The sequence below is a fragment of the Meleagris gallopavo genome, chromosome 13, assembly GCF_905368555.1.
Source record: "Meleagris gallopavo chromosome 13, MGAL_WU_HG_1.1, whole genome shotgun sequence".
Taxonomy (NCBI): Eukaryota; Metazoa; Chordata; class Aves; order Galliformes; family Phasianidae; genus Meleagris; species Meleagris gallopavo.
This window is the reverse complement of record NC_139416.1, coordinates 14,627,963-14,649,375: the sequence shown is the minus strand read 5'-3', so window position 1 is coordinate 14,649,375 and position 21,413 is coordinate 14,627,963. Positions and strand designations below refer to the sequence as shown.

The window sequence follows — 21,413 nt, the reverse complement described above, 5'->3', positions numbered from 1 at the left end:
CTTCAAGCGAATTGCAGTTGGATCATCCAAAACACTTTCAAAAAGTGAAGAGCCATTTTTAACTTGACTTCTGAAATATTGTTTGCACTGCTTGATGTAATTGCTGATTTGTTTTTGAGGAGTTTCTTTGGCATTAAAGGAGTCATAAATGCTGATTTATTTTTTTATTTTTTTTAGCTTCTGGGTTTTGTATATGGCTGTTGCTCATGATTTGCTTGCAAGAGGATTATGCTGTGTTCTAGAACAGGAATTTTATTTCCCATTTTGTTCATATCCGTACTTTGAAGGTGTTTGAACAACTATTCTTGAATGCCCTTTTTATAACCCTAATCACCTTTTCCTGTCCTTCAGTATGACTTTTGGACTTTCCCATTCTTTCTCTGGATGATTTAAATTCTAAGGAGGTGTCAGTGCGTTTTAATTTGCTTGTGTTATTTTATATTGGAGTACTTCAACAGACCTGTGTTTTTTTGGTTTTCAAAGTAACAGCAGTTCTACTGTTAATATTCAAAAAAGATGGCTTAGCCTGTAAGTTTGACCTTTGTGATCATTCCTGGAAACTCCTGGGCCATCTGCTGGATATTTTAAAGAAAAATAAATGTCCGTAAAACTACAAGAGGCATCACTGATATCTGCAAATCCATTCCGTCCCCTTTCTACCTTAAAGAAGAAATGATCCAATATTCTCTTTCTCTAAAAGAGAAACTGTACCAGCACTTAAGATTTAACTTCAAGCAAGTTCAGCAAAATTTTATGAGGTTCCTTCTGAAAACAGAGCATCACTACATTGCCAACTGGAGTGCAATTGAGTTACTGTAAGAAAGGTCAGCCTTTGTGCAGTTGGCTTTAAAGGGGAACTCTTTGCAGACTGGCAGCAATGAAAGCTGCTCTCATCTATTTTGTCTAATGCTTTGGAGGATGTTACACCATAAACGTAGTCTATGCAGTAACTGCCTTCCTTGGGATACTCCCAGTGTGTGAAGCACGTTTCTTGCAAATAGGGGCTTTCACATAGTGAGAGGAAATGGGCAAATCATTTAAATACATCATGGCAGCTATGCTGATGTTTCTGTTAGTACTCCAGTAGAAAAATGCAATAGCGGTCAAATATTCTGCTATTAAAGAGCTGGCTAACACCAAGGAATGCGTTTCTGCTATATGTGACATCCGTTTATAACTGATTAAAAATGAGATGCCTGCTCAAAACCGAGGATGGAGAACAGCATTTGCCGAACTCTTGGTTTTGGTTTAATTTTCCCCATCTCTACCAGTGATAGAATACACACTGAATTCAGTGTTAGCAGAATGTGTCCAGACATAGAATTGTTTTTTTTAAAATACATAAACTTCATCAAAGTATGCAGCCAGTCTAAATTTGGTATTAGACTAACTTTGTGGAATTTGTTTTTGGCTTAATAAAAATCTGATCTATATAATCAATTTTATTTATATATATATATATATATAAATTATGCTATTGAAAAAATCGAACATGCTAGTGTATGTACAACACTGGGCAGAGAAACAGTCAAATTCTCACACATACTGAGAAAAATATTATGGGCATTTCTGAAAACTTGGTAGAAATTAATAATTAATCGTGCATGACCTGCTTTTTTTTATCTTGACTGCTGCAATCCTGCTGCTCGGAACTAGGAACGCAGCCTCAGTGGAGGAGGTGAAGTAGGCTCTTTCATTGTCATTCTCCAGCAAAGCCCAAAGCCTTCGTATAAATGCCATCAACATCTATAAAACTTGTAAAGATGAGTCTCCTCATTTGTGCTATCTGGCACAATTCTTGGAATGGATTCTGACATTCTGGGCTGTATGTTCCATTATGCAAAGGGCATGGGGTTTGGCCACAGACTGCTTGCAGAGAAATCCTCTACTGTAGGATGATTCCCTGCTGGGGCTTCCAAGCTGGATCTTAGCCCGGGATCTCTGTCTTCTGCACAAAGCAGAGTTCTAATGGAGGAGAGGCTCTTTTTCTGTCTAGCAGATTTTGTATCATGTTTGTAGGTCTCCAGTATGGTTACAAATGTGTGCAAAAGGGAAAGAAGGGTTCAGAGCAATATGTCTCCTATGACCTTACTTCTCTGCTAAGTAGTGGGTATTAAGTATCTTATCCGGAACTTTAATGCCAAGGTTAAAATAATTTCTTCTTGAACTAGTTTGCTATGATAAAGTAGAATTGTTCAGGAGACAGATTGCTCTGAGAGCAAAAGATTACTGAGAGCACTTCACTCTGTTAAACTGAGCAATAGACATTGCTAAATTGAGCTTTTCTCAGTGCTGGGTGGTCATTCTTGTATTTGCATGGTAAAGTGAGGGGATTGGAACCAAAATCCCTGCTTGGATACAATCGTTATACCAATTCCCAACGTCTGAGCTCCTAATTATGATTTATTGAGAATTTGGCATGAAGCCCAGATCTCTGAAGGAACCGGAATTCAGTGTTTCCAATGGGCTCATGTTAATTCATGTGTTGAACTGTGTAGTGGTTGGGGATCCCAGGGTGTCAGCCTGCAGCGGTGTGTGACGGTGGCACTTCATCACACTGTGACCATCTTTGCTGTGTAGGGTGGCACAGCAGGGCAGGCTGGCACTGGCAGCCTATTGCTAGGAGCACATCTTCAGAAGCATGTGGCCCTGCCTGGGTGCATGGCTGTGGCCACCTCCTGCTTTAGAATCCCTTCTGCCAGGTGTGGCTGATGATAGGAAAGGATCCGGCCATTTGTGGGATCCTGGAGCAGAACACTGACCTGAAAGTGTTCGTAGCAGTAGACCTGCAACAGGAAAGCATGAAACAAAACAGGATTTTTATCTTTGTGCATGAAAATTTATATGCCCAGAAATATTGAAGTAAGAGGAGGGGCCTCTTACTTTCTATGAATTGCACTATCAATGGAAATGTTTGTCTAAGTATTTCAGTTTAGTAGCTTTGTAGGTAAATGATAGACTGCCAAATCATACCACATTGCTGGGCAATAGTATGGATGTCATCAAATTCTCAGTAAGCTGAAGCAATGTTGTATTACTTGGAGGATTTTTTGGGTTGTAGTTGCAACAGCAAGCTAGGATGGCTTTCAAAGTACTCCTCAGTGATACATCTCACAGCTCATAGAACTAAGTCACTTTCTCCATTTGTTATTAAACACTCAATTATATATAAAGCATGTAAAAATTCCTTCCTTTGCTGGTATAATACTGTTCACCTAATTTCTCTGGAATTCATTTTGTGAACAAACTTCGTTAATGTGAATCTTCCAATCTCTAATAAGCTCTGTGTTTCTCTGGTTAAACAGGCTTTAAAATTTCTGACTGTGCTGTTAATGTGTATTAGTGTGATATAATTTTACTTCCCTGAAAATGTTGGTACAGACAAAGCTTATAAACATTTTTTAATGTCTTCCTTCTTTTAAGGTTAGATATTAATTCTTCTGGAACATTGTCTGTTCAAAGACCAGGCCCTTTAGGTTTATAAGGGCATAGAATAATATCAGTATGATCACATCTTGAGTATCTGGAAGCAGAGGAAAAATGGGATTAAGTGTTTGAGGTATTTTCTTTTCCTACTGCGGGGCCAGTTCTGCCCTTTATGTGAAATGCAGGTGATCTCCATGCAGCTACAGAGGAATTTGACCTTCAAACAATATTTTCTCAGCAAAGACTAGGCACCTGCTTTTTTTTTTTTTTTAATACAGCCATATAAAATTATCACCTTAATTAAAAGGAGAATTGCCAGAACGTGGCCTTCTGCTAAACTTTCAGGATGCTTTTATTGTTTAGTTTACTGACTGAAGATATTTTGTTTTCTTTTGTAGTGCAGTATACACCATTTCCTTTCCATTCCTTCTGACAGTGAATTCTTGAGCAGAGTCAGAATTAGGGATCACTCATCTGTAAACCTGGGTTGTCTGAATTCTTAACACTTGCTTCCTCCACATATTTCTTTCTTAAGGAAGAATTAGCTTCAAATTCCATGTAATCTGTAACTGACAGCCATACAGAAAGCCACACTTCAAGTGAACATAGAAGTCCTAGGAATAAAATGTCAAAAGTCAGGAACAGTCTTGGGAAAGATTAGTGGTGATGCCTGCAAACAGGATGCCCAAAGTGCTCTATTTACTGTTTATATTAGAAGCCTTTTTGTAATACATAAATATTAGTCGGACTTTTCTCTCTATTTGCATTGTGAGATAAAAACATGGCAAATGGACTGAATTTAAAAGATGAGCTGGATGGAGAAGGCCGTGTTTTAAGTTCAGCCATTGAAGATTAGAAGATGAACTAGTATAGTAGTGACACTGCTGCCAGTGCCATTTGGGGCACTGACTGCGAAGAAGAATTAATGTCATATTTTGGTTTCTGCAGAAGAAACTTCAGGAGCTTCCTGCGTTCTTGAATGCAGGTTTCTATTTCCACTCTCTGTTACAAAGTGCTGTCCTCCTTCCACACAGTGTTGTTGTTTCACAATCGTATTGCAGACAGATTTCCTGTAAATTGACACACAGTGCAGGTCTTTGGTGTAACTTAGCAGCCTTTAAGTCTGAACTTTCATCTCTGTGAAGACTTGACGCTGTGGATGAAAGTGTTTGTCTTTATTTGGCGATGAGATGATCAAAAAGATTGCATTGAAGAGCTAGCAACTCAGAATTAATTTCTTTATATGTTACCTATGGGCAAAGCGTTTGTGGCTTTGAATAGGCAAAGATAAAAATCATGCAGAGTGATGATTAGATTCCCATACTCCTTTCCCTTCTTTTTCTCTCCGTTTCTTTTTTGTTTTTTTTTTTTTGAGCAGAGGTGTATCAGGACCGGTCCCGCATGCCAGCAGACATCAGTGCACCTCCTGTGCTGAGCGGAGCAGCCCTGGCCCCACCAGGTGCACGTCCTGCTGCAGGACTGTCCCTGCTTGGCTGTGCTGACTCAGCTGCGCTGCTGGGGGAGCGGCAGAGCCAGCAGTGTGACCCAGCCTGCTATAATTAGATCCTGATGGGAATGCCAAAGTTAAGCCGTAACTACTCAACTTTCATAAAACTGCTTTTGTCATTGCTTGACGAGCACCGCTCTACTGAGCAAGGAGGTATCAGAGCTAATCCTAAAAATGCATCGCTACTTTTCCAGCAGCCTTTCTAAGGAACCTGAAAGTGGTGTCGTGTGGATCGAGTCAGAGCTGCTGGTAGATCATTAGGCTCAGCTCGCTGCGCATTTACCTCCAAAATATTGAGTCAGATATCCCCAATACCCACTTAGTGCAATTAAACTGATGTGGGGCTGTCATCTTTCCTATTTAAATGAGAGCATAATATGTTTTGGCTTTGGCATGAGAAGAGGAAGAAAGGAAATGTTTTATTTCAGTTTTGAAGGGCTGCAGTGACAGGGTCTGACTTAATCAGAATGGAAAAAATCACTGTTTAGTTGTCACTTAAACTTGATCCCTTATACTTTAAATATACTCCTGTTACTTTTTCTGATGCTGTGGTCATTTCCAAATTATTTTTGTGGGAGGTGAAAACCATCAAGTAAAAGAATGTACTACTTACAGAAATAACTTAAATCCCCTAGTATTCTGAAAAACAACCCAACGAGCTATCCTGCACTTGAAAGCAGTTTGATAATTAAACCAGACAATTTAAAAAGTTAAAAAAAAAAAAAAAATTGAAGCAATTTGGAAAGGAAGCAATTTGTATAACTAGCAAATATTTAAATAGAACAGAACTATTTCCTGCAGCGTAGGATTTTTTGTGCAGTGTTTCAAACAGTTGAACTCACAACAGGAAGTAATTTACTGTTGAAAATAAGATCACATGAAACTCCCTGCCTATAGTGATAAAAGGGAAGTGCTTCTCTTGGTAGGACTGCTAGTCACTGTGAAGACATCAATGTGGTTTAATGACACTGCATGTTCTAAATTAGTGCGGAATGTTAGAAACAGGAGGAGAGGAAACATGACAATCACATGCAATGAGCCCAGGGCCTGCTGGACATCAGATCATATGATACAGCTGTTTGGAAGCAGCAAAATCCTTGTTAGAGATACCTGGAAGTGTGAATCCAATTAAAAAAGATTAGGTCTCTGCGCTGTCACACATACGGAAATAATTGATGGGAGTAAATAAAACTCTCTTTAAGTTCCTGTGCAGACCAAGGTGCAAGTATGGACATGTAAGTAGCAAATTAAACACATTGAAAACCAATTTGCATTTTTCATCTAAAGCGACCGTGGGAAGGCTGATGTCTGACAGCGTCTGATTATGCACATGGAGACAGTAACCCATGACACTTCATTTTGACATGTCACCCATCGGAGAGGAAGTGGGCAATATTTCTCAGAGGTTGAGAAAAAATCAATTCTTAGCATTAATCGATGCAGAAGGATTAAAAATTTTCTGGATTTAGAAGTCACTCCTGTCAGCTGTAACAGCTACTCCCGATGTCCGGTTTACTGATGACTTTGATAAGACAGGTGATTTATAGAGATATCTTTAAGTTTGATTTCATGTCTGATCCACATTGTTTTTTTTCCCATCTTGTGTCTCTTGAAAGATCTCTGACACTCTGAAGACTAAAACTGCTGCATGACCCGCTGTCCTTAAGTTCTTAAAGTGCTCGGGACAGGACACCACTTTCCCATGCAACCTATTTTTTTTATGACGTAATACCAAAATGAATGGGAATTGTTTGGTTGATTTGGGTAGCCGTTGCATCTGGTTTTAAAAATCACTTCTTAGAAAATATTTACGCTTTCTGGTTGTTTTCTGGTGCTGTCAGGCAGCATTCACTGCATTCGGATGGTAGCTCAGCCATTCAGGAGCAGGCGTAAGAATACGATTCTTTTGCTGTAATCTGCTCTTAATTCACAGATGTGATAGTGTGGAACACTCCTGATGTAGGTCTGTGCTAACGTACCCTTTACAATTTGTAACAAAAGGATTTTAGTTCTATGCTTCATAGTTAAATTATTATCATCTGATCGTTAATTAAATCCTTGCTATACAAACATGTCATTTTAATGCTCTATATTGTATTTTATTTTGAGGAAGTAGCTGGAGAGATGTAATGGTAATAGTTGAGATCAAATGTGTTTGCATTCATTTTAGGGGGCAGAGATGATCTTGTTTCTAGGTGTAATGCAGCGACTTTTTATTATTTTATAATTTATTTATCACTTTTTCTGAATTACATCAAAGAATGCCCATACAGAAGTAAAACTACACTTGTAGGTCAGCAACCAGCTCATTTTGAGTGCCAACGTTGTTACTTAGTGTCCTACGTTCCCTTTTGCCAGGAGTTACACACTGCTTCATTCTTTCTCTGAGATTGGTTGGACTTTGGTGATGAAGTCAATTGGCATTACTTAGCCCTTGCTTGGTCTCTCCCTCCATTTATTGTGGTTGGAGGGGCATCCATCTGCTTCCTTGGGGTGGTATGGTGCAGGCGTCCCCTAAGGCCAATGCAAGGCAGGGTGGCACTGCTAAGGGCTGTGACTGCTCTGAAAGTTGAGCAGTCTGCGTGTGGATGTGAAACGTGGGCCAGGTATTAACAGTTTTGCACAGGTTAAGGTGATTTGTTCTTTTTGTTGCTTTGTTCCGGAATCATAAAGCAACAGGCCTGGATTCTGCTACTGTGTTCAGCTCAAAATATGCTTGATGTAATTATTTAATTCCCCAAATTCCTGTTCAGCTGGGACTCTTGTTAAGGTGAAGGTTAGCAGTAGAGTGAAACCATCTGAAGTTTTATTTCCCACAACACCTGTTAGTTCTGCAGTTTCTGCTCAGTCACACTTTTTCAAATAACCTCCTTTAATCACAACATGCCATGTTGACTAAAGTTACTTACTTAGTAAGCGTATCATACCTCAACATTTATGCATATGCATGGAAAAACAGAAGAAAAATTATGGTATAAATATTGCTTCAGACCCCAAACAGTCGTGTGCGTGCTGATGATTTACATGTGTGTTACACAACTATTTACTCAGCCTTTAAAAGGGGAAAAATCAGTTACCAAAGCAACTGCTATATTGTGTGTTACTAATGCTATTTTAAGATAAAGAACATTGGTAAGGCACACATATCCCTATCTCTTAGGAACACTTTGCAAAGGGGAAAAACACCAGAACCATTATAATCACTGAATTTGGGGAAAAAAAAAATCAGACCTGTTTGCTGAGTAATCCCTTACAATTGACTTTTATCACTGCTTCACAGCACTGCAAAATATTTTTACAAGATTTTAGGGTAATATTCAGGAGAAAAACAAAGGAAGTAATGCTAAGAAAGAGCAAGGGCTAAGTGAAGTACTTCTGCATTCAAGGTAAGTCAGGTAGATCAGGCAGCACTTGCAATCCAGAGCGTGCAGCTGGAAGGCTCTACAGATACAAGCAACTGATAGATTTCTTCCTTTCTTTCCTGCTCAGCCAGTAGAATAGTCCTCTGTCATTGCTTCGAGAGTTGAGAACATAATGTGCTCTGTATTCTTTGCCACAGAGCAAATGCTCGGGACAGAAGATGTTTGCATATCACTGTTATGAACCAAACAGCCACGATTCTGTATCATAGTGGAAAATAATAGCGCATGATGCAAGCTTCAATAAATCATTTTTGTCTTAAGTGCACTTATAACCAAGTTACAGGCATTTAAAATGCCTGCTTCTATTCCTTCTGGCATTCCAGAGGTTAGAGAAGAATACGGTCAGTTTACACAGGGTTGGGTTTTATTAATTTCAGCCTTTTCCGTTAACAGCCCGCTCATGAATAGACTGACATTTCCTTGATTCTAGACGCACTTCAGAATTGTTTACAAGATAATAGTTGCCAAAAAAAAATCCTGGTCTGTGTCTCGCTGTAGCCAATGCATTGTGAGAGAGCTAACATTGATCAAAGTCCTTCAAAAGGATGAGTCAAGTGATGCTGTCCTGAACATTATGGTATGTTTCAAATACTCTTTGTGAATCTGTAGGGTAATGAATGTGAACATAGCTTTCTGGAAGCATTAGACAAACATCTGTTTTCAGAACAGAACTGGAGAACTTTGAGGAGTGCCTGCACTCTCACAGAAAAACGTTAGAACTTCAACTAGCCAGGGTAAAGCAGCTGTCAAACTACAACTTGTGGATGCTCCCACCCTGGAGGTTTTCAAGGCCAGGCTGAATGGGGCTTTGACAACCAGGAACCAGAGGGAGGTGTCTCTGCCGATAGCAGGTGGGTTGGAACTGGATGAACTTAAAGGTGCTTTCCAGCCCAAACCATTCTATGATCCTATGAACTACTGGGGCTTCTCTAATGGTCTAGATAAAAATTAAGATGTTCTGTAACAAATGTTTTGTTTATGGTGAAAAAAGGAGTGTGTAAAACTTGCCTAAAGCCAGTCCTGCATTCTGTTTGCAGAAAGTGCTGATTGCACCATTCTGAAATACCAGCCCGTTCAGACGTCAGATTATTCACTTGGATGAAGTTACCTATGTGATTTTTGTAGCTGAAGAGCAGGGAAGCCAAGCTCTGGGTCAGATTTTCAGAGTTGTTTAAGCAAGGCAACTTCCAATGAAAGAGATGTGGCTGGGTTTTCCTACTCCTCTGTTTGATCTAGTCTGTTTGCTTAGAAAATAATGTGATATTAAGTTGTCCAGTAATGTCTTCAGTCATATATATTCTTGTCTGAATAATGCTTCGAGTTTTCTGATGTCATATTTGATGAATATCAGCAACATTTTAGCCCATTGCTAATCCAATATTAGTCATTACATTGCAGCATCAGTCTTGGTCACATGGTTCAGCGTGATCATCTAGAAGTAATGTTCTGGGAGAAGCATGAGCCAAAGGTCAGTGCATGCATTCTCCTTGTGGCTGAATCATGCAGAGAGAGCTTTTGTGTCTGAAATGAAGACTGAAGTGCACTGCACGAAGTTCTTCCATGTCTGTGCAGCACTCTCCATTTTCTCTCTGAAGTTTAGAAATCCTATTGGTCTCTGATAGAAAGCGTAGAACATTTAAAGATACATCATTGCATTTAATATGCCTGTGTTCTGGTGGAAATGAACGATGTGTATCAGGAATCCAAATGTGTCATTTTCAACAGAGAGGTGAAGACATGAGAAAAGTGGTAAAAAGGGATGCAGCTGTTTTAATTTATCTTTATTCCACTCTGGGTACTAAGGGCCTTTCCTTGCTCCCTCTACTGGCTATGAACCTGGCTTAGCATTTTTTTCCACTACGGCGTTATTTTTGCTGATTCCACTAGCTATGGCAGCTTTGTATCTCTCTTGGCCTCCCAACCTTCACATTTTTCTGTGCTTAAACACACAAATTGTTTTTATGACTAATTCTTCTCCTTCCGTGTAAGATTTATGTGTAATTCATATTTACAAATGAAACCATTCTTTCAAAAAGCAACTGGTTACCCCAATTCATAAACAAAGGAGCAAAAAAAGAAAAAAAATTACGGAGATCCTGAGATGTTAAGCAGTAATTACCAATATAGACTGACTTTTTAGCAACACTGAAGTAAAATAATGAAAGAAAATAATGAGAGGGAAGTAGCAGAAGTCCCAGCTTTGAAATGTTCGTAATATGCTTTGTACAGTGTCTCTTAGTCGCCTTTGATTTGAAATGCTGCACCTGCTTTTTAGTATTTAAGCAATATTAGGACTTTGGCCTGACATAGAATTTCTTTCTCTAGGACAGGTAAGTACAAACTGATTAAATCTGACAGTTCTCCAGAAGAGCAGGTAATATAGTAATAACTATAATCACAGATACATCCCAAAACATACCTAATTTACAGTAGGGGACAGAAATCTCTTAAAATTAAACAAAATAACAAGTCAAAGCAAAATACTACTCTTGTTCAGATGCTCACCTTTAATTTTAAATTCCATCATCTGGATCTAGTTTTCTACTGCATGTACCTGTGAGCACAATTATTAGCATCTACCTTGTAATTATGTAATCATTGAGGTTGGAAAAGATCTTTAAGATCATTTAGTCCAACCCACCCCACTGTCTCCACTGACCATGTCCCTCAGTTTGACATCTCCACATTTCTTGCAAACTTCTAGGGACTGAATCCACCACCTCCCTGGGACCCCTGTGCCAACACATTACCACTCTTTCTCAGAAGAAACATTTCCTAATATCCAACCTGAACCCCTCCCCTCGCACAACTGAAGGCCATTAGCAGACCTGAAGTCATGATATCCATGCACGATTCGGGTATTTGTAGAAATGTCCCATTTTGAAGAACAGTGATATTGGCTGATTTTGCCTTAAGCCATTGCGAAGCAATGAGCACTGTGGTAGGGTATGGATTAGCAGAGCAGGATAACGTTGCTGAGAGAAGCAGCTGCTTCTGTGTTCCCTACTCTTGAGTTGGACAACAGTGTATTTCAGTTAATCCAAAATTTTAAGATTTTAGCACAGTAAAATAATTCCAGTCCACATGATTAAATTGATTAAGTTTAAGGAAATTGTTTGGCAGCTTGCTTTTTTTTTTTTTTCCCAACAAAAAATACATTTTCAGTGATAGGGGCAGAGAGAGGGAAAATAGCAGTTCTGACATGCTCTAACTAACCTCTCTTGCACCTCTGGGCTGTAAGTTCTCATAGGATCGTGAAGCATGAGGCAGTGATGAAGTTGATCACGTTTGTGGATCAGTCATAAATTGAGAGATCTTGCCCTTACCTTCCAGCTCTTGTTTAGAAAGCTGAGCTGGGGTCAACTATGGGCTGCAGATGGAACTCAAATTCAGTGGTTCTGAAAAAATGCTTAGCAATGTTGAGACCTGAACAGGTTTTGCTTTATGAGAACTTGTTTTCCGCCCTTGCAACAAAGAGAACAGTGCCATCAGAGCTTACTAATCACTGCCCTTAGTATTTGGCTGTAATCTTCCCTGATGTGACTCTTCACAGTAATAGATTTCCTGGTAGACAAGCTGACTTCATATAGAAAAGTCTCTTGTTTGGAAAATGTACCCCAAGTTCTCTGCTGCTTGGACACCAGAGTGGTTTTAACACCTCATTTGGGGTTCTACAGTCATCTTGATATATCGTGCCAGAATCAGTTTTTAATTATTAAAACAAAGCCAAAGTTAAATCAGTGAAGATAGAGAGATGACTTGACACTGCTGTACAAATAATCATTTCACAAGATGTTTGCCACCCTGGTTGCCTTTTCCTGTTCCTTTCTGGCCTGTTTACTGTCTCTGCCTGTTGATTTCTGGCATTTGCTGCAGTTATTTTTGCTGGAAGAGCTCCTGTGTTCCCAGAGACTACAGTAATAGGATCCTGGCTGCAACCTGATGACAATTTACGTATAGACCATTCACATCAATCTGTGCAGATAAAATATCACAAACCTGCACACAATTCCTTTTCTTCAAGGTGAATCTAGATGGACTTAACATGAAGACTGCTCACATTTTGGAGAGTGCACCGGTCCCTTTGGTTATGCTGACAGTCTTTTAAACCCTTGTCATTACCTTTTCTGTTAAAAATAATGCAAGGAGCACAGCCTGTCAGTTGGTGAAAGATTTGTATCTAATTCCTTGGCTTTTTTGGAATTTCTCATTATATTAAGAGCATTTCTGATGAAAACAAGATGGCTGATAAAGATCAAGGATAAGAACAGGCTACCTCTTAGTAAGGTGATTTTGTGTGTATTGATATGTGTGATTTTGCCTTGCAATTCATTTTCATTGAGAAGGGGAATCTTTTAAATGTTAAAAAAACAAATCACCCTGTCGCTAGGCTTTTTCTGCTCTCCGTAGTTTTTGTGTTTGATAGAGCTGTCTTTTCACCAAGGCTTCTCGTGTGACAGATGACATCCATGTATTGCTTCGCTGTTTAATGTGAAGCAAAGGGGATAGCTTATCTAATGTGACAGGTACAGTCGTCTGTTGTCAAAGCTGTGACAGTGCTGACCAGGTTTATCTGGATGAGCGGGCCTCTCAGTGTTGCAGTATGGGAGGTATTGGCCTCGTGGATAAACTGGAATGGTACAATGAGATATATGGCCACCGAGGTGGAAAAGATGAGGCCTGCTAGGTGCTAATGTGATATTTAAAAACATCAGGCACTGATGGGTGAAATTTGGATAGAGATTTTGGGGCTGAAGGTAAAGTAGTGGAGGATGCATGAAATACGTATCTCTTGGAAAATCTGGTAGACGCTATTTGCAGTAAAATGGGATGTAAGTACATCATTATGCAGTTAGGCAGATGTCGATACAGACTGCTGATACGTGTGAATCATTGCAGGATTCTCTCAGTTGTAGAGGCAAGTGACTAAACAGCCAGAGATATTTTCCCAAACATAATTGCAAGTAAATGAACCAAGTGTATACGTAGTTTGAAAGTTGGTTTATTATGTGGCCATAGTGAGTGCAGCACTGTCCAACTTGAAATGAGTGGCATTTCAGTAGCCTTGATAATAACGTGAGATTTTGCAGTTACAGCTAGGATTTTCAAAATAGCCCACAAATGCCATGTTTGTGGGCATTCGCTGGGTAATGAGTTGCCTTAGGAAAGGCAGGACCTGCTACAAAGGATCCGTAAACAGTTTCAGAACTATGAAAATGTCCATATATTGAACCTGAACATGTAATTTGTAACAATGTGAGTGCAAAGAAATGGAATGGAGCTTTTAATATATCATAGAACCCTAGAATATTCCAAGTTGGACCATTGAATCCAACTCCTGGCTCCACACAGGACCTCCAAAACATCAGACTGTACATCTGAGAGTATTGTCCAGATGCTTCTTGAACTCCAGCAGCTTGGTGCTATGACTGCTGCCCTGGGAAGCCTGTTTCAGAGCCTGCGCACCCTCTTGGTGAAGAACTTTTTCCTGACATTCGACCTATATATGATAAATGAGTTTTTTAATCACAGAAAAGGTAATTGGTGATTGACTAAGAAGGCAAGAATTATTTGCTTCTATTAAGAAATGGAGAAACAGAAAATCATCTGTGGTCTGTGTTTCTCAACAATAAAGACTGGGAGAAAAATGGAGCTGAAAATGCTGATCAATTGCTGCACGGCAGAATACATTCAAAAGCATGTGAATATGACAACCTGGCAGGCTGCAAAGCTTTTACATTTTCATAAACCGTTGGCTTCCAAAGTCATACAGGGAATCAAAACCCAAAGCTTTTATCTACATGAAAGTTAGCTAAGTTCTGCAGAAAAACTTACAGTGTTCAACCTATCAGATATTGGCCATGAGGCTTAAGTGGGGCTGATGATTCTGCCTTATACTTTTTCCAATGGATGGGATTCACAGAACTGCAGTAATGGTCTGGTTGGAAGGGTTTATTTCCAAAGAGCGTCACTGTAAAGCAATGTAGAGACTTTCATGGTTTGCAAAATGAAAAATGTGTGCAAGGTATTCAAAGAAATGGCATTTCTGACTATTTTTACTGGCCTGGTAAGAATTTGCCTACATCTCAAGCCAGCCTGCTTTTCTTGGGAGGTGAAGCCCTAAGAAGCAGCCCTGGTGGTTCTGTCTGAATACTTCCCTCCCAGCCCAAATCACTGAGCCTTGTCAGGAGTAGCTGCTGCTGCATGGAAGGCGAAATCCTGTGGAAGTGGTAGTTTGCAGTCAGCACCACCTTATTGCTCTGCTAGTTATCAGCTTTCTAGTGCAAGCAGTGTGATTGTTAAATACAAACTCCCTAAACCTGAGTGAGTAGAACAATGTGAATGCACTGTAATTATTCACAGGAGCACCTGTGGGGTCTGAGGAAAGAGGTGTGATGTCTATTATTTTTGGTACTGCTTTTTGATATTTCTTATATTTGCAGGCCCTCTGGGCCATCTTCTGATGAGAAAACCCATTCCTGAGGGCACAGTTGATATTAATGAGATGTAAATGACAGATGAGGTGACAGATGATAGTGTCATCAACCAATGAAATAAAGAGCAGTATCACGAACAAGCACAGAACATTCACAGGACAGAAATGAACTGTAAATAGCATTGTTGGACAGGTTATATTTTTTAAAGGTAATGCATTGGAAAAAAGAAGATAATCAGAGCATGAAATATTAGCATGAAATAGCTCTGATTACTGTAGCTCTTAGCAAACATTTTTTCAGGCTATTCACTGTAGGTGATTGAGGAAGATGATTCATTTATTTGTGTAAGAGTGATAGTGAAAAAAGACGTGTGGCAATGGTAAGCAGGTATTATACATTTTCTGTTTATGAAAGAAATGGTTGATGTTTTCATGGGTGTCTTCTCAGAAGAGAAAGAAAGATGAGATTTAGCAAAGGTCATGAAAGCTTTAAGCTAGAAGCATGTGACGTCTGTCCTGAAATCTTAAATACTCTTGAAGCCTGGCAGAATGTGAGGTTTTCATTGCATTGATGCACTGATTCATACCTGTCCAGCCACTGGCAATACATGTAAATTCTAATCACTAGAACGTGTAAAAGCTACTGTCTAACTTAACAGCCCCTGTAGGAGGCCAGACTTGAAGAATGGGCTGCGTTTGAGACTACTGGTGTGCAGGTAATTAATTTCCCCTCTCATTCTGTCCTTAATTTTCCACATATTTTATCACTGTGATTTTTGATCTTTTTTTTTGGTGGTAGATAGCCCTCTAACATACTCTGCACTCCCGTTCTCTTAATTAATTTCTTAATTAGTTATGACTGTCTTCAGTGCCTCATTGATGCTTTTATAATAGCTCTCTGTTTTTAGATGCCTAGCATTCTTTATTAAAATCTTCTTCAGCTGAAACTTCTGCTTGTTCTAAGGTAATGTGAATTGTTTGGGGATTACTAAACAACATCTGGCTAATATATACTTTTGTAGTGTGAGAAACAATAATTTTCTGTAGTGAAAATACTTACAGCACTCAAAACTGGAAAAAAATGTTACACTTGCTATCATGTACGCCTATGACTTAGTGGGATTTATTAGGTGAAGTTTGGACACTGTTTGTAGCTCAACAGAATACAAAAAATCCTTATTACTGGATTCAGCTAAGGAGCTGCAGTTCTTTTGTTTCTCCAGGAGCTCTATCAGCTGGATCCTCATCTGTTCAGTCAGCTGACTTGAATCAGCTGGCTCAACTTCTCTTGTTGTAAGTAGGAGGTGGAGTGGGTTGGAGCTGCATAAATTGCTCAATGTGGTTGACATTGGAGAATAGAATTTCAATTCTGTTTTTTTCTTCTGAAAAAGATTTTAAAAATACTGTGTTATTAAAGTTTTAATTTTATTATTTTAGTGCCAGAAAAAAATGTAAGCCATGTCTAATTTATTATTCGTCTGATGTTCATCAGAGTTCGTTCTTTGTATTTAGCGTTTAAAGTTATAGTTGTATTACTTGTACTCATGGATCACACCAAATATCTATCTGATTGGAAGACCATAAGCTTACAAAGACTTGTTTCTGGTGCAGATACTTAAATTAAAAATTCATAATTTGCTTTCTTCAGAAATTGTGGAACATTCCTTTAAAATTCAGTGTTCCAGTGCTTGATACAATATTTATGGAAAGTAATCATGGAGGATTGCAATGCAGTCAGAGCACATTTGTTTGAAAGTTCAATGGCATTTTTTCTGGAGTCCTTGCAGAGTGCTTGTTCCTCTCTTAGTGGTGCAATAGGATAAATTCCATTCTTCTGCTGTTCTTTGGCATGTTGGCTGCTCTTGGACTGCCTGTTAACATGTGTTACTCTGCGTCCCAAAAATAAGTCCTTTAAAATTTGCTAGCTAAAATAGTTTGGCTTTTCTTACAATAGGAGTATGAAATAGAACCTGTTTGATGTTTCACTAGGTAATCTAGTTCCTGTTTCAGACTGTGTATCTGTCACTCAGTGTCAACAACAAAATTACATGATTTAGTTGTCACCGGTGGTTATAATGTCAGTAGGGTTTGGGTTTAGTAATTATTTCAGATAGAACTATTTATCTAACTTTCATTCTCTGGGAGTCTCCTGTCACAAGTGGAGGGAGCAGAGCAAAACACTCTACATTTTCAAAACATCCCTTGATCTTACGATTTGACAAAATTAGTTTTGAGTTTTCTTGCAAGCCTACAGAAAGAAATTGGCAACTCATCCTCACTTCCCTCAGGGGGAAATCTTCAGTGATTTATGTAAGAGTCTGTGTATCTGAATGCGTAGGGAGATTATTTTTGACATTCCTGACTTGGAGAAATTATGCATTTTGAATGGCTGCATACACTAATTCTCAGGTTAATTTTCTCAATGTAAAAAATAACAACAGTTAATACATGTTTTCACATTTAATTATTTTAATTGTATTTTGATTTAGTTTTCTAATCAGAAGTATCATTTTCTTGCTACTTGAATTGATTTGAGGAGTTTCAATCACATGCATTTAAATAACAAGTAAGGCTGAAATAAATGCCTAAAATTTATTTCTGTTTTCCTTTTTCCCTTCTGTTCCATAGAAGTTCACCTCCCTCAAGTATTGGAGTCGGAATGAGATTCTGTTGGGAGAACCTGGCAGGACATTCAGGTACAAACGCTATAAGTATCTGGAAATCAGTGCAATTGCCTAAAACTTGCTAAAACAAGGCTGAAGTTGGGGTCTTTTTTATCTCTGGATATGCTTTCCTTTCTAAAACTGTGAATGGACTTATTTGTTTGAAGCCAATGTTTATTTGTATTCTCTCTCTTTTTTTTTTAAATTAGTTTGTCTTTCTGAAGTAAGAAGCACGGGACTCTCACCTTGATCACTCCAAGTGATGGAGCGTTTCAAGCATGCCATATTTTCATTGATCGCAGTGCTTGCGGTACACACAGGCATCCACGAACTCTTACTGCTCTGCCTGTTCTCTTTTGGATTTGTCTTGGAGCACTTTTCCCTGGCTTGTTAGCTAAATCAGCCTTGTCCCTGATTCTTCAGAGACTGCTATGCCCTCGTCAGGTTGATTTCCTGATCCCATTCAGTTAATGGAATTTCCAATAATTTCATTTAATTTTGGGTCCCAGTACCATGCTCCTTTCCTCCTGATGCTGTCGTTTAATTTCCTTCTCACCCCATCATCAGCAAGGTCTCACAGCTGAGGTACAGCCAACTCCATTTCCTGTCCTCAATATGCTTTCAAGATAGCTCTTGGGTTTTGTTTGACGCCCGCCTCCTACTCCCACTTCTTCACTGTGGTTCTCTCATCATGGAAACGTCTGCTTGGATTGAATATGCAAATGTGCTCCAGGGTTCTGCTCTCATGGAGGAAAACATTTGTCTCAGGGCTGTGACTAAAACAGGCTCTGAGTTGAATGGAGTGGCTTAGGAAAAAGAAGTATTGCGGTGCACTGCAGAACGGCACAATTTGGATGAGGTATGAATGACTCATTTAGAGCCATTCCTTGTTTTTTCTGTGAACCAAATGTGTTTCTGAGCTGAGAGAATAAATGTGACATAAACCTGGAAAGGAGACTCTAGATCATTGTGGCGTTCCATGGTTTTGTTAGTGTGGCAGACTGCTTGTAGCATGGTTTCTTGACAGTTAGGAATAGGTTTTGGTTTGCCTACACACTTGAACCTGAATCAAGAGACTTTTCCTGTTTTCTTAACATATGATCAGCAAACATAACTCTTGTTACAGTACATACGTGGTTCTCATAATATTGTCAGTTGTGCCCTGACATAATGTGTAAAGACACAGAGGATCATTTCTTCAGCAGATGTAAGCTGGTGAGGATGAGAGGTATACTGACAGCCAGGCACTCGCATACCAGATCTCTGCTCACCACTCTTGAAACACAAGCTAAGCTTATACAAGTGTTCTGGATGGGTAGATCTTAAGTAGGATGGAATACCAAAGGAGATGTCATTCTCCAGCATCAAACAGAGGAAATATGTGCGGATGCAAGAGACACTTGTAAGCAGATGCTTCAGATGGAGTTGCATAATACCTACTGTTAAAAAATAATCAAGTTATAATGTAAGTTCCTTGCTTTTTGTCTTCAGTTGGGATAGTTTAAGGTTTCTAGTGTCAACTTGCTCTGACCAGGTAGTAATACATCAGCATTACTGGACCTGTCAGAGAAATGCAGGATATAAGCAGCATTTTCTAGACGGACTGTAGCATTTTATTCAGATAATAAGACCTTTATTATAAGAGTTGTTACTCCAGCCAAAATTGTGCTAGACACTACATAAATGACCAAGCTGAAATAAAATGCACTACTTCACACAGCATGGCAGCAACAGAACTGAGAGAGGAAAGCTGGCTTTTTTGTTCACACCTACCCCAATCATGCTATCTTGCACGTGAACAGTGGCTGCAGAACAAATGCCTGAGAAATATATGGTTTCCATCCTCACATCATTAGATATGTTAATCTCAAAAATACTTATTTTGCACTAGAGACTAATTAATCTTAGAAAAGAAAAAGGAAAGGTTCATTTTGTTGGTAGATGATCTGAGGGGATTATGTCCCTGTGAGCATCCTGGTTAGCAGAGAGATCAGCTGCAGTGCTTTGTTGGGTTGTGTGTGGAGCTTGCTGGAAGGCTTGTTTGAGCTTTGTTGGCTTTATGTACCATGTTAATTCACTTACTGTGATTTGTTTGTTTACATAGCATCTAAAAAAAAGTATATCACATCACAGTGATTGTTTACTGATTTTCTTTCTTTCTTTTTTTTTTTTTTTAATTTGAGAACCTGGTATTCACTTGCTTAAGAAGATCAAGAAAGCATAATGTACACTTTTAACATTGTTTTCTCTAGAGAAGAGACTAATGAAAATGAGTGGCGTCTGATGATAATAGTAATACTAGTGTGTTCAGGATGAGCTTGAAGGAGGAAAGGCAAATGATATCAGTGAGTCAGCCTTTCAGAGCAAATAACTGTTACAGACCTTTACTCTGGCTGATACTATCACAACGCACTTGACTACAAAATACTGTACCAGCAGCCTTTTCTGAAGGTGTCACACAGATAAAAATGCTAAATGTAGTAGCCATATGTATTGAGAATGATCAGGAGAAGATTTAGGGAAAACTGAAGAGCTGAAAATTTAATCCCAGATAAGAAGAAAATGTTGGACCCATAAATAAATTATAGCCATAGAACATTTAGAGCAGCAGAATTAATTATAGCTTTAATAGAAGGCTGAGAGTGAGAGCCTGCTGTGAAGGCATCACAGGACTGATTAAGGACAGACTTGGAAACAGAACACTTATAAATATATATATATTTTTTGAATGGCTTGGGAAAATGCTGGTGCAGAAACCTAGCACGGAGTTACACAGCCATGTGTACAAAGTACACACACTCTGGTGTGTGCCAGAGGCCAAGTAGACATATGACTTCCAACTGATACTTGCATTTTACTTTGTGTGTTAAGATCAGTGAATCACAGTAGTGATATATTCTCTTAGTTTTACTGTGTCCCATATTCAGAATTGTTCTGCAGATTGGCTGTTATGAAACCAGTATGGATTTTGTTATATATGAATAGTCTGCATTTGGAATATACCACCAAATAGTTGAGGGATAAATTAAAAGAACTGATCTTCAACCTGTTTGAAGAAGGCAGTCCTAATGTTCTGAGTTAATTAGTTTTTATGAACAGGAGAACTATTAAAACAGCTAGTGATTACACGAGGTTTTGTGTGCAGTAGGTAACTGGCAATGTTTTTTCAAAGTGTGAATTCAATTATGGGCTGTAGTAAGAAGTGTAATGTTACAAGTCTCATTGATGGGCAATTTGTCCAGGATGTGCTATTATAATTCACAGATCTGCTGAGTGTGCCTTCCATCCTGCAAGTACAATGTGTTCTTGTGTAATTTTACTCAGGTGATCAGTTTAAATTATAAGATTAGGAATAAGTAGACATCTGTGGACATTATTGTTGTCACACTCCCAAACCTCACATCGAGGATAGGATGGTTGTAATGGTGGTTAGGGTGATTATGATTCAGTTCTGCTTGTTTGTTTGTGATTAGGCTAAATGATCACAGACTGGCTGGAGTCCAGTGAAGTAGCTGATGCATGGATAGATGTGGGACAGACTCATCAGCAAATTTAAAAATAAATTCAGGGTTTAGTTAAGCTTAATGAAGATGGCATTGAGGCTGATGGAACTCGGTTGCCCTCTTTAAACCTTCACAAACATCCTGTGTTCGGCTGAAACCATTGTTGTGGTGCTATGACAAAACTGAGGTGCAGGAAATGCTGTAGATTTTGCCTCTGGAGATAATTGGAACTCTGCCATAGTGCTTTTTCTTTTCTTTGGGAGTTTGGAATCTCCATGTCAGGGATACTGGGATACTTAGGCATGAGAGCAGGTCCCTTTTCTCACAGTAAAAGCTGAAAATTAATAGAAGATCTGTCAGTTTCTAATTACAGCAGAACACATATTTGGAGATAGAGTTGCATATACTGTGCTGCTCCACAGGTTTCCCATCTTCTTGGCCAACATCTGTAAATAA

General features: G+C 39.0%; 1 long non-coding RNA gene across 2 annotated transcripts in view; it reads left to right on the top strand.

Annotated features, from left to right (window-relative positions):
• Positions 1–19,269, top strand: part of LOC146543499 (uncharacterized) — a 45,041-nt gene extending 25,772 nt beyond the window's left edge. For both annotated transcript variants that reach the window (XR_014886060.1, XR_014886059.1), the window contains 2 exons: positions 17,420–17,487; positions 17,664–19,269. This is a non-coding gene — a long non-coding RNA (uncharacterized LOC146543499). The remainder of the gene's footprint in view (positions 1–17,419; positions 17,488–17,663) is intronic.
• The last annotated feature ends 2,144 nt before the right edge of the window (positions 19,270–21,413 follow it).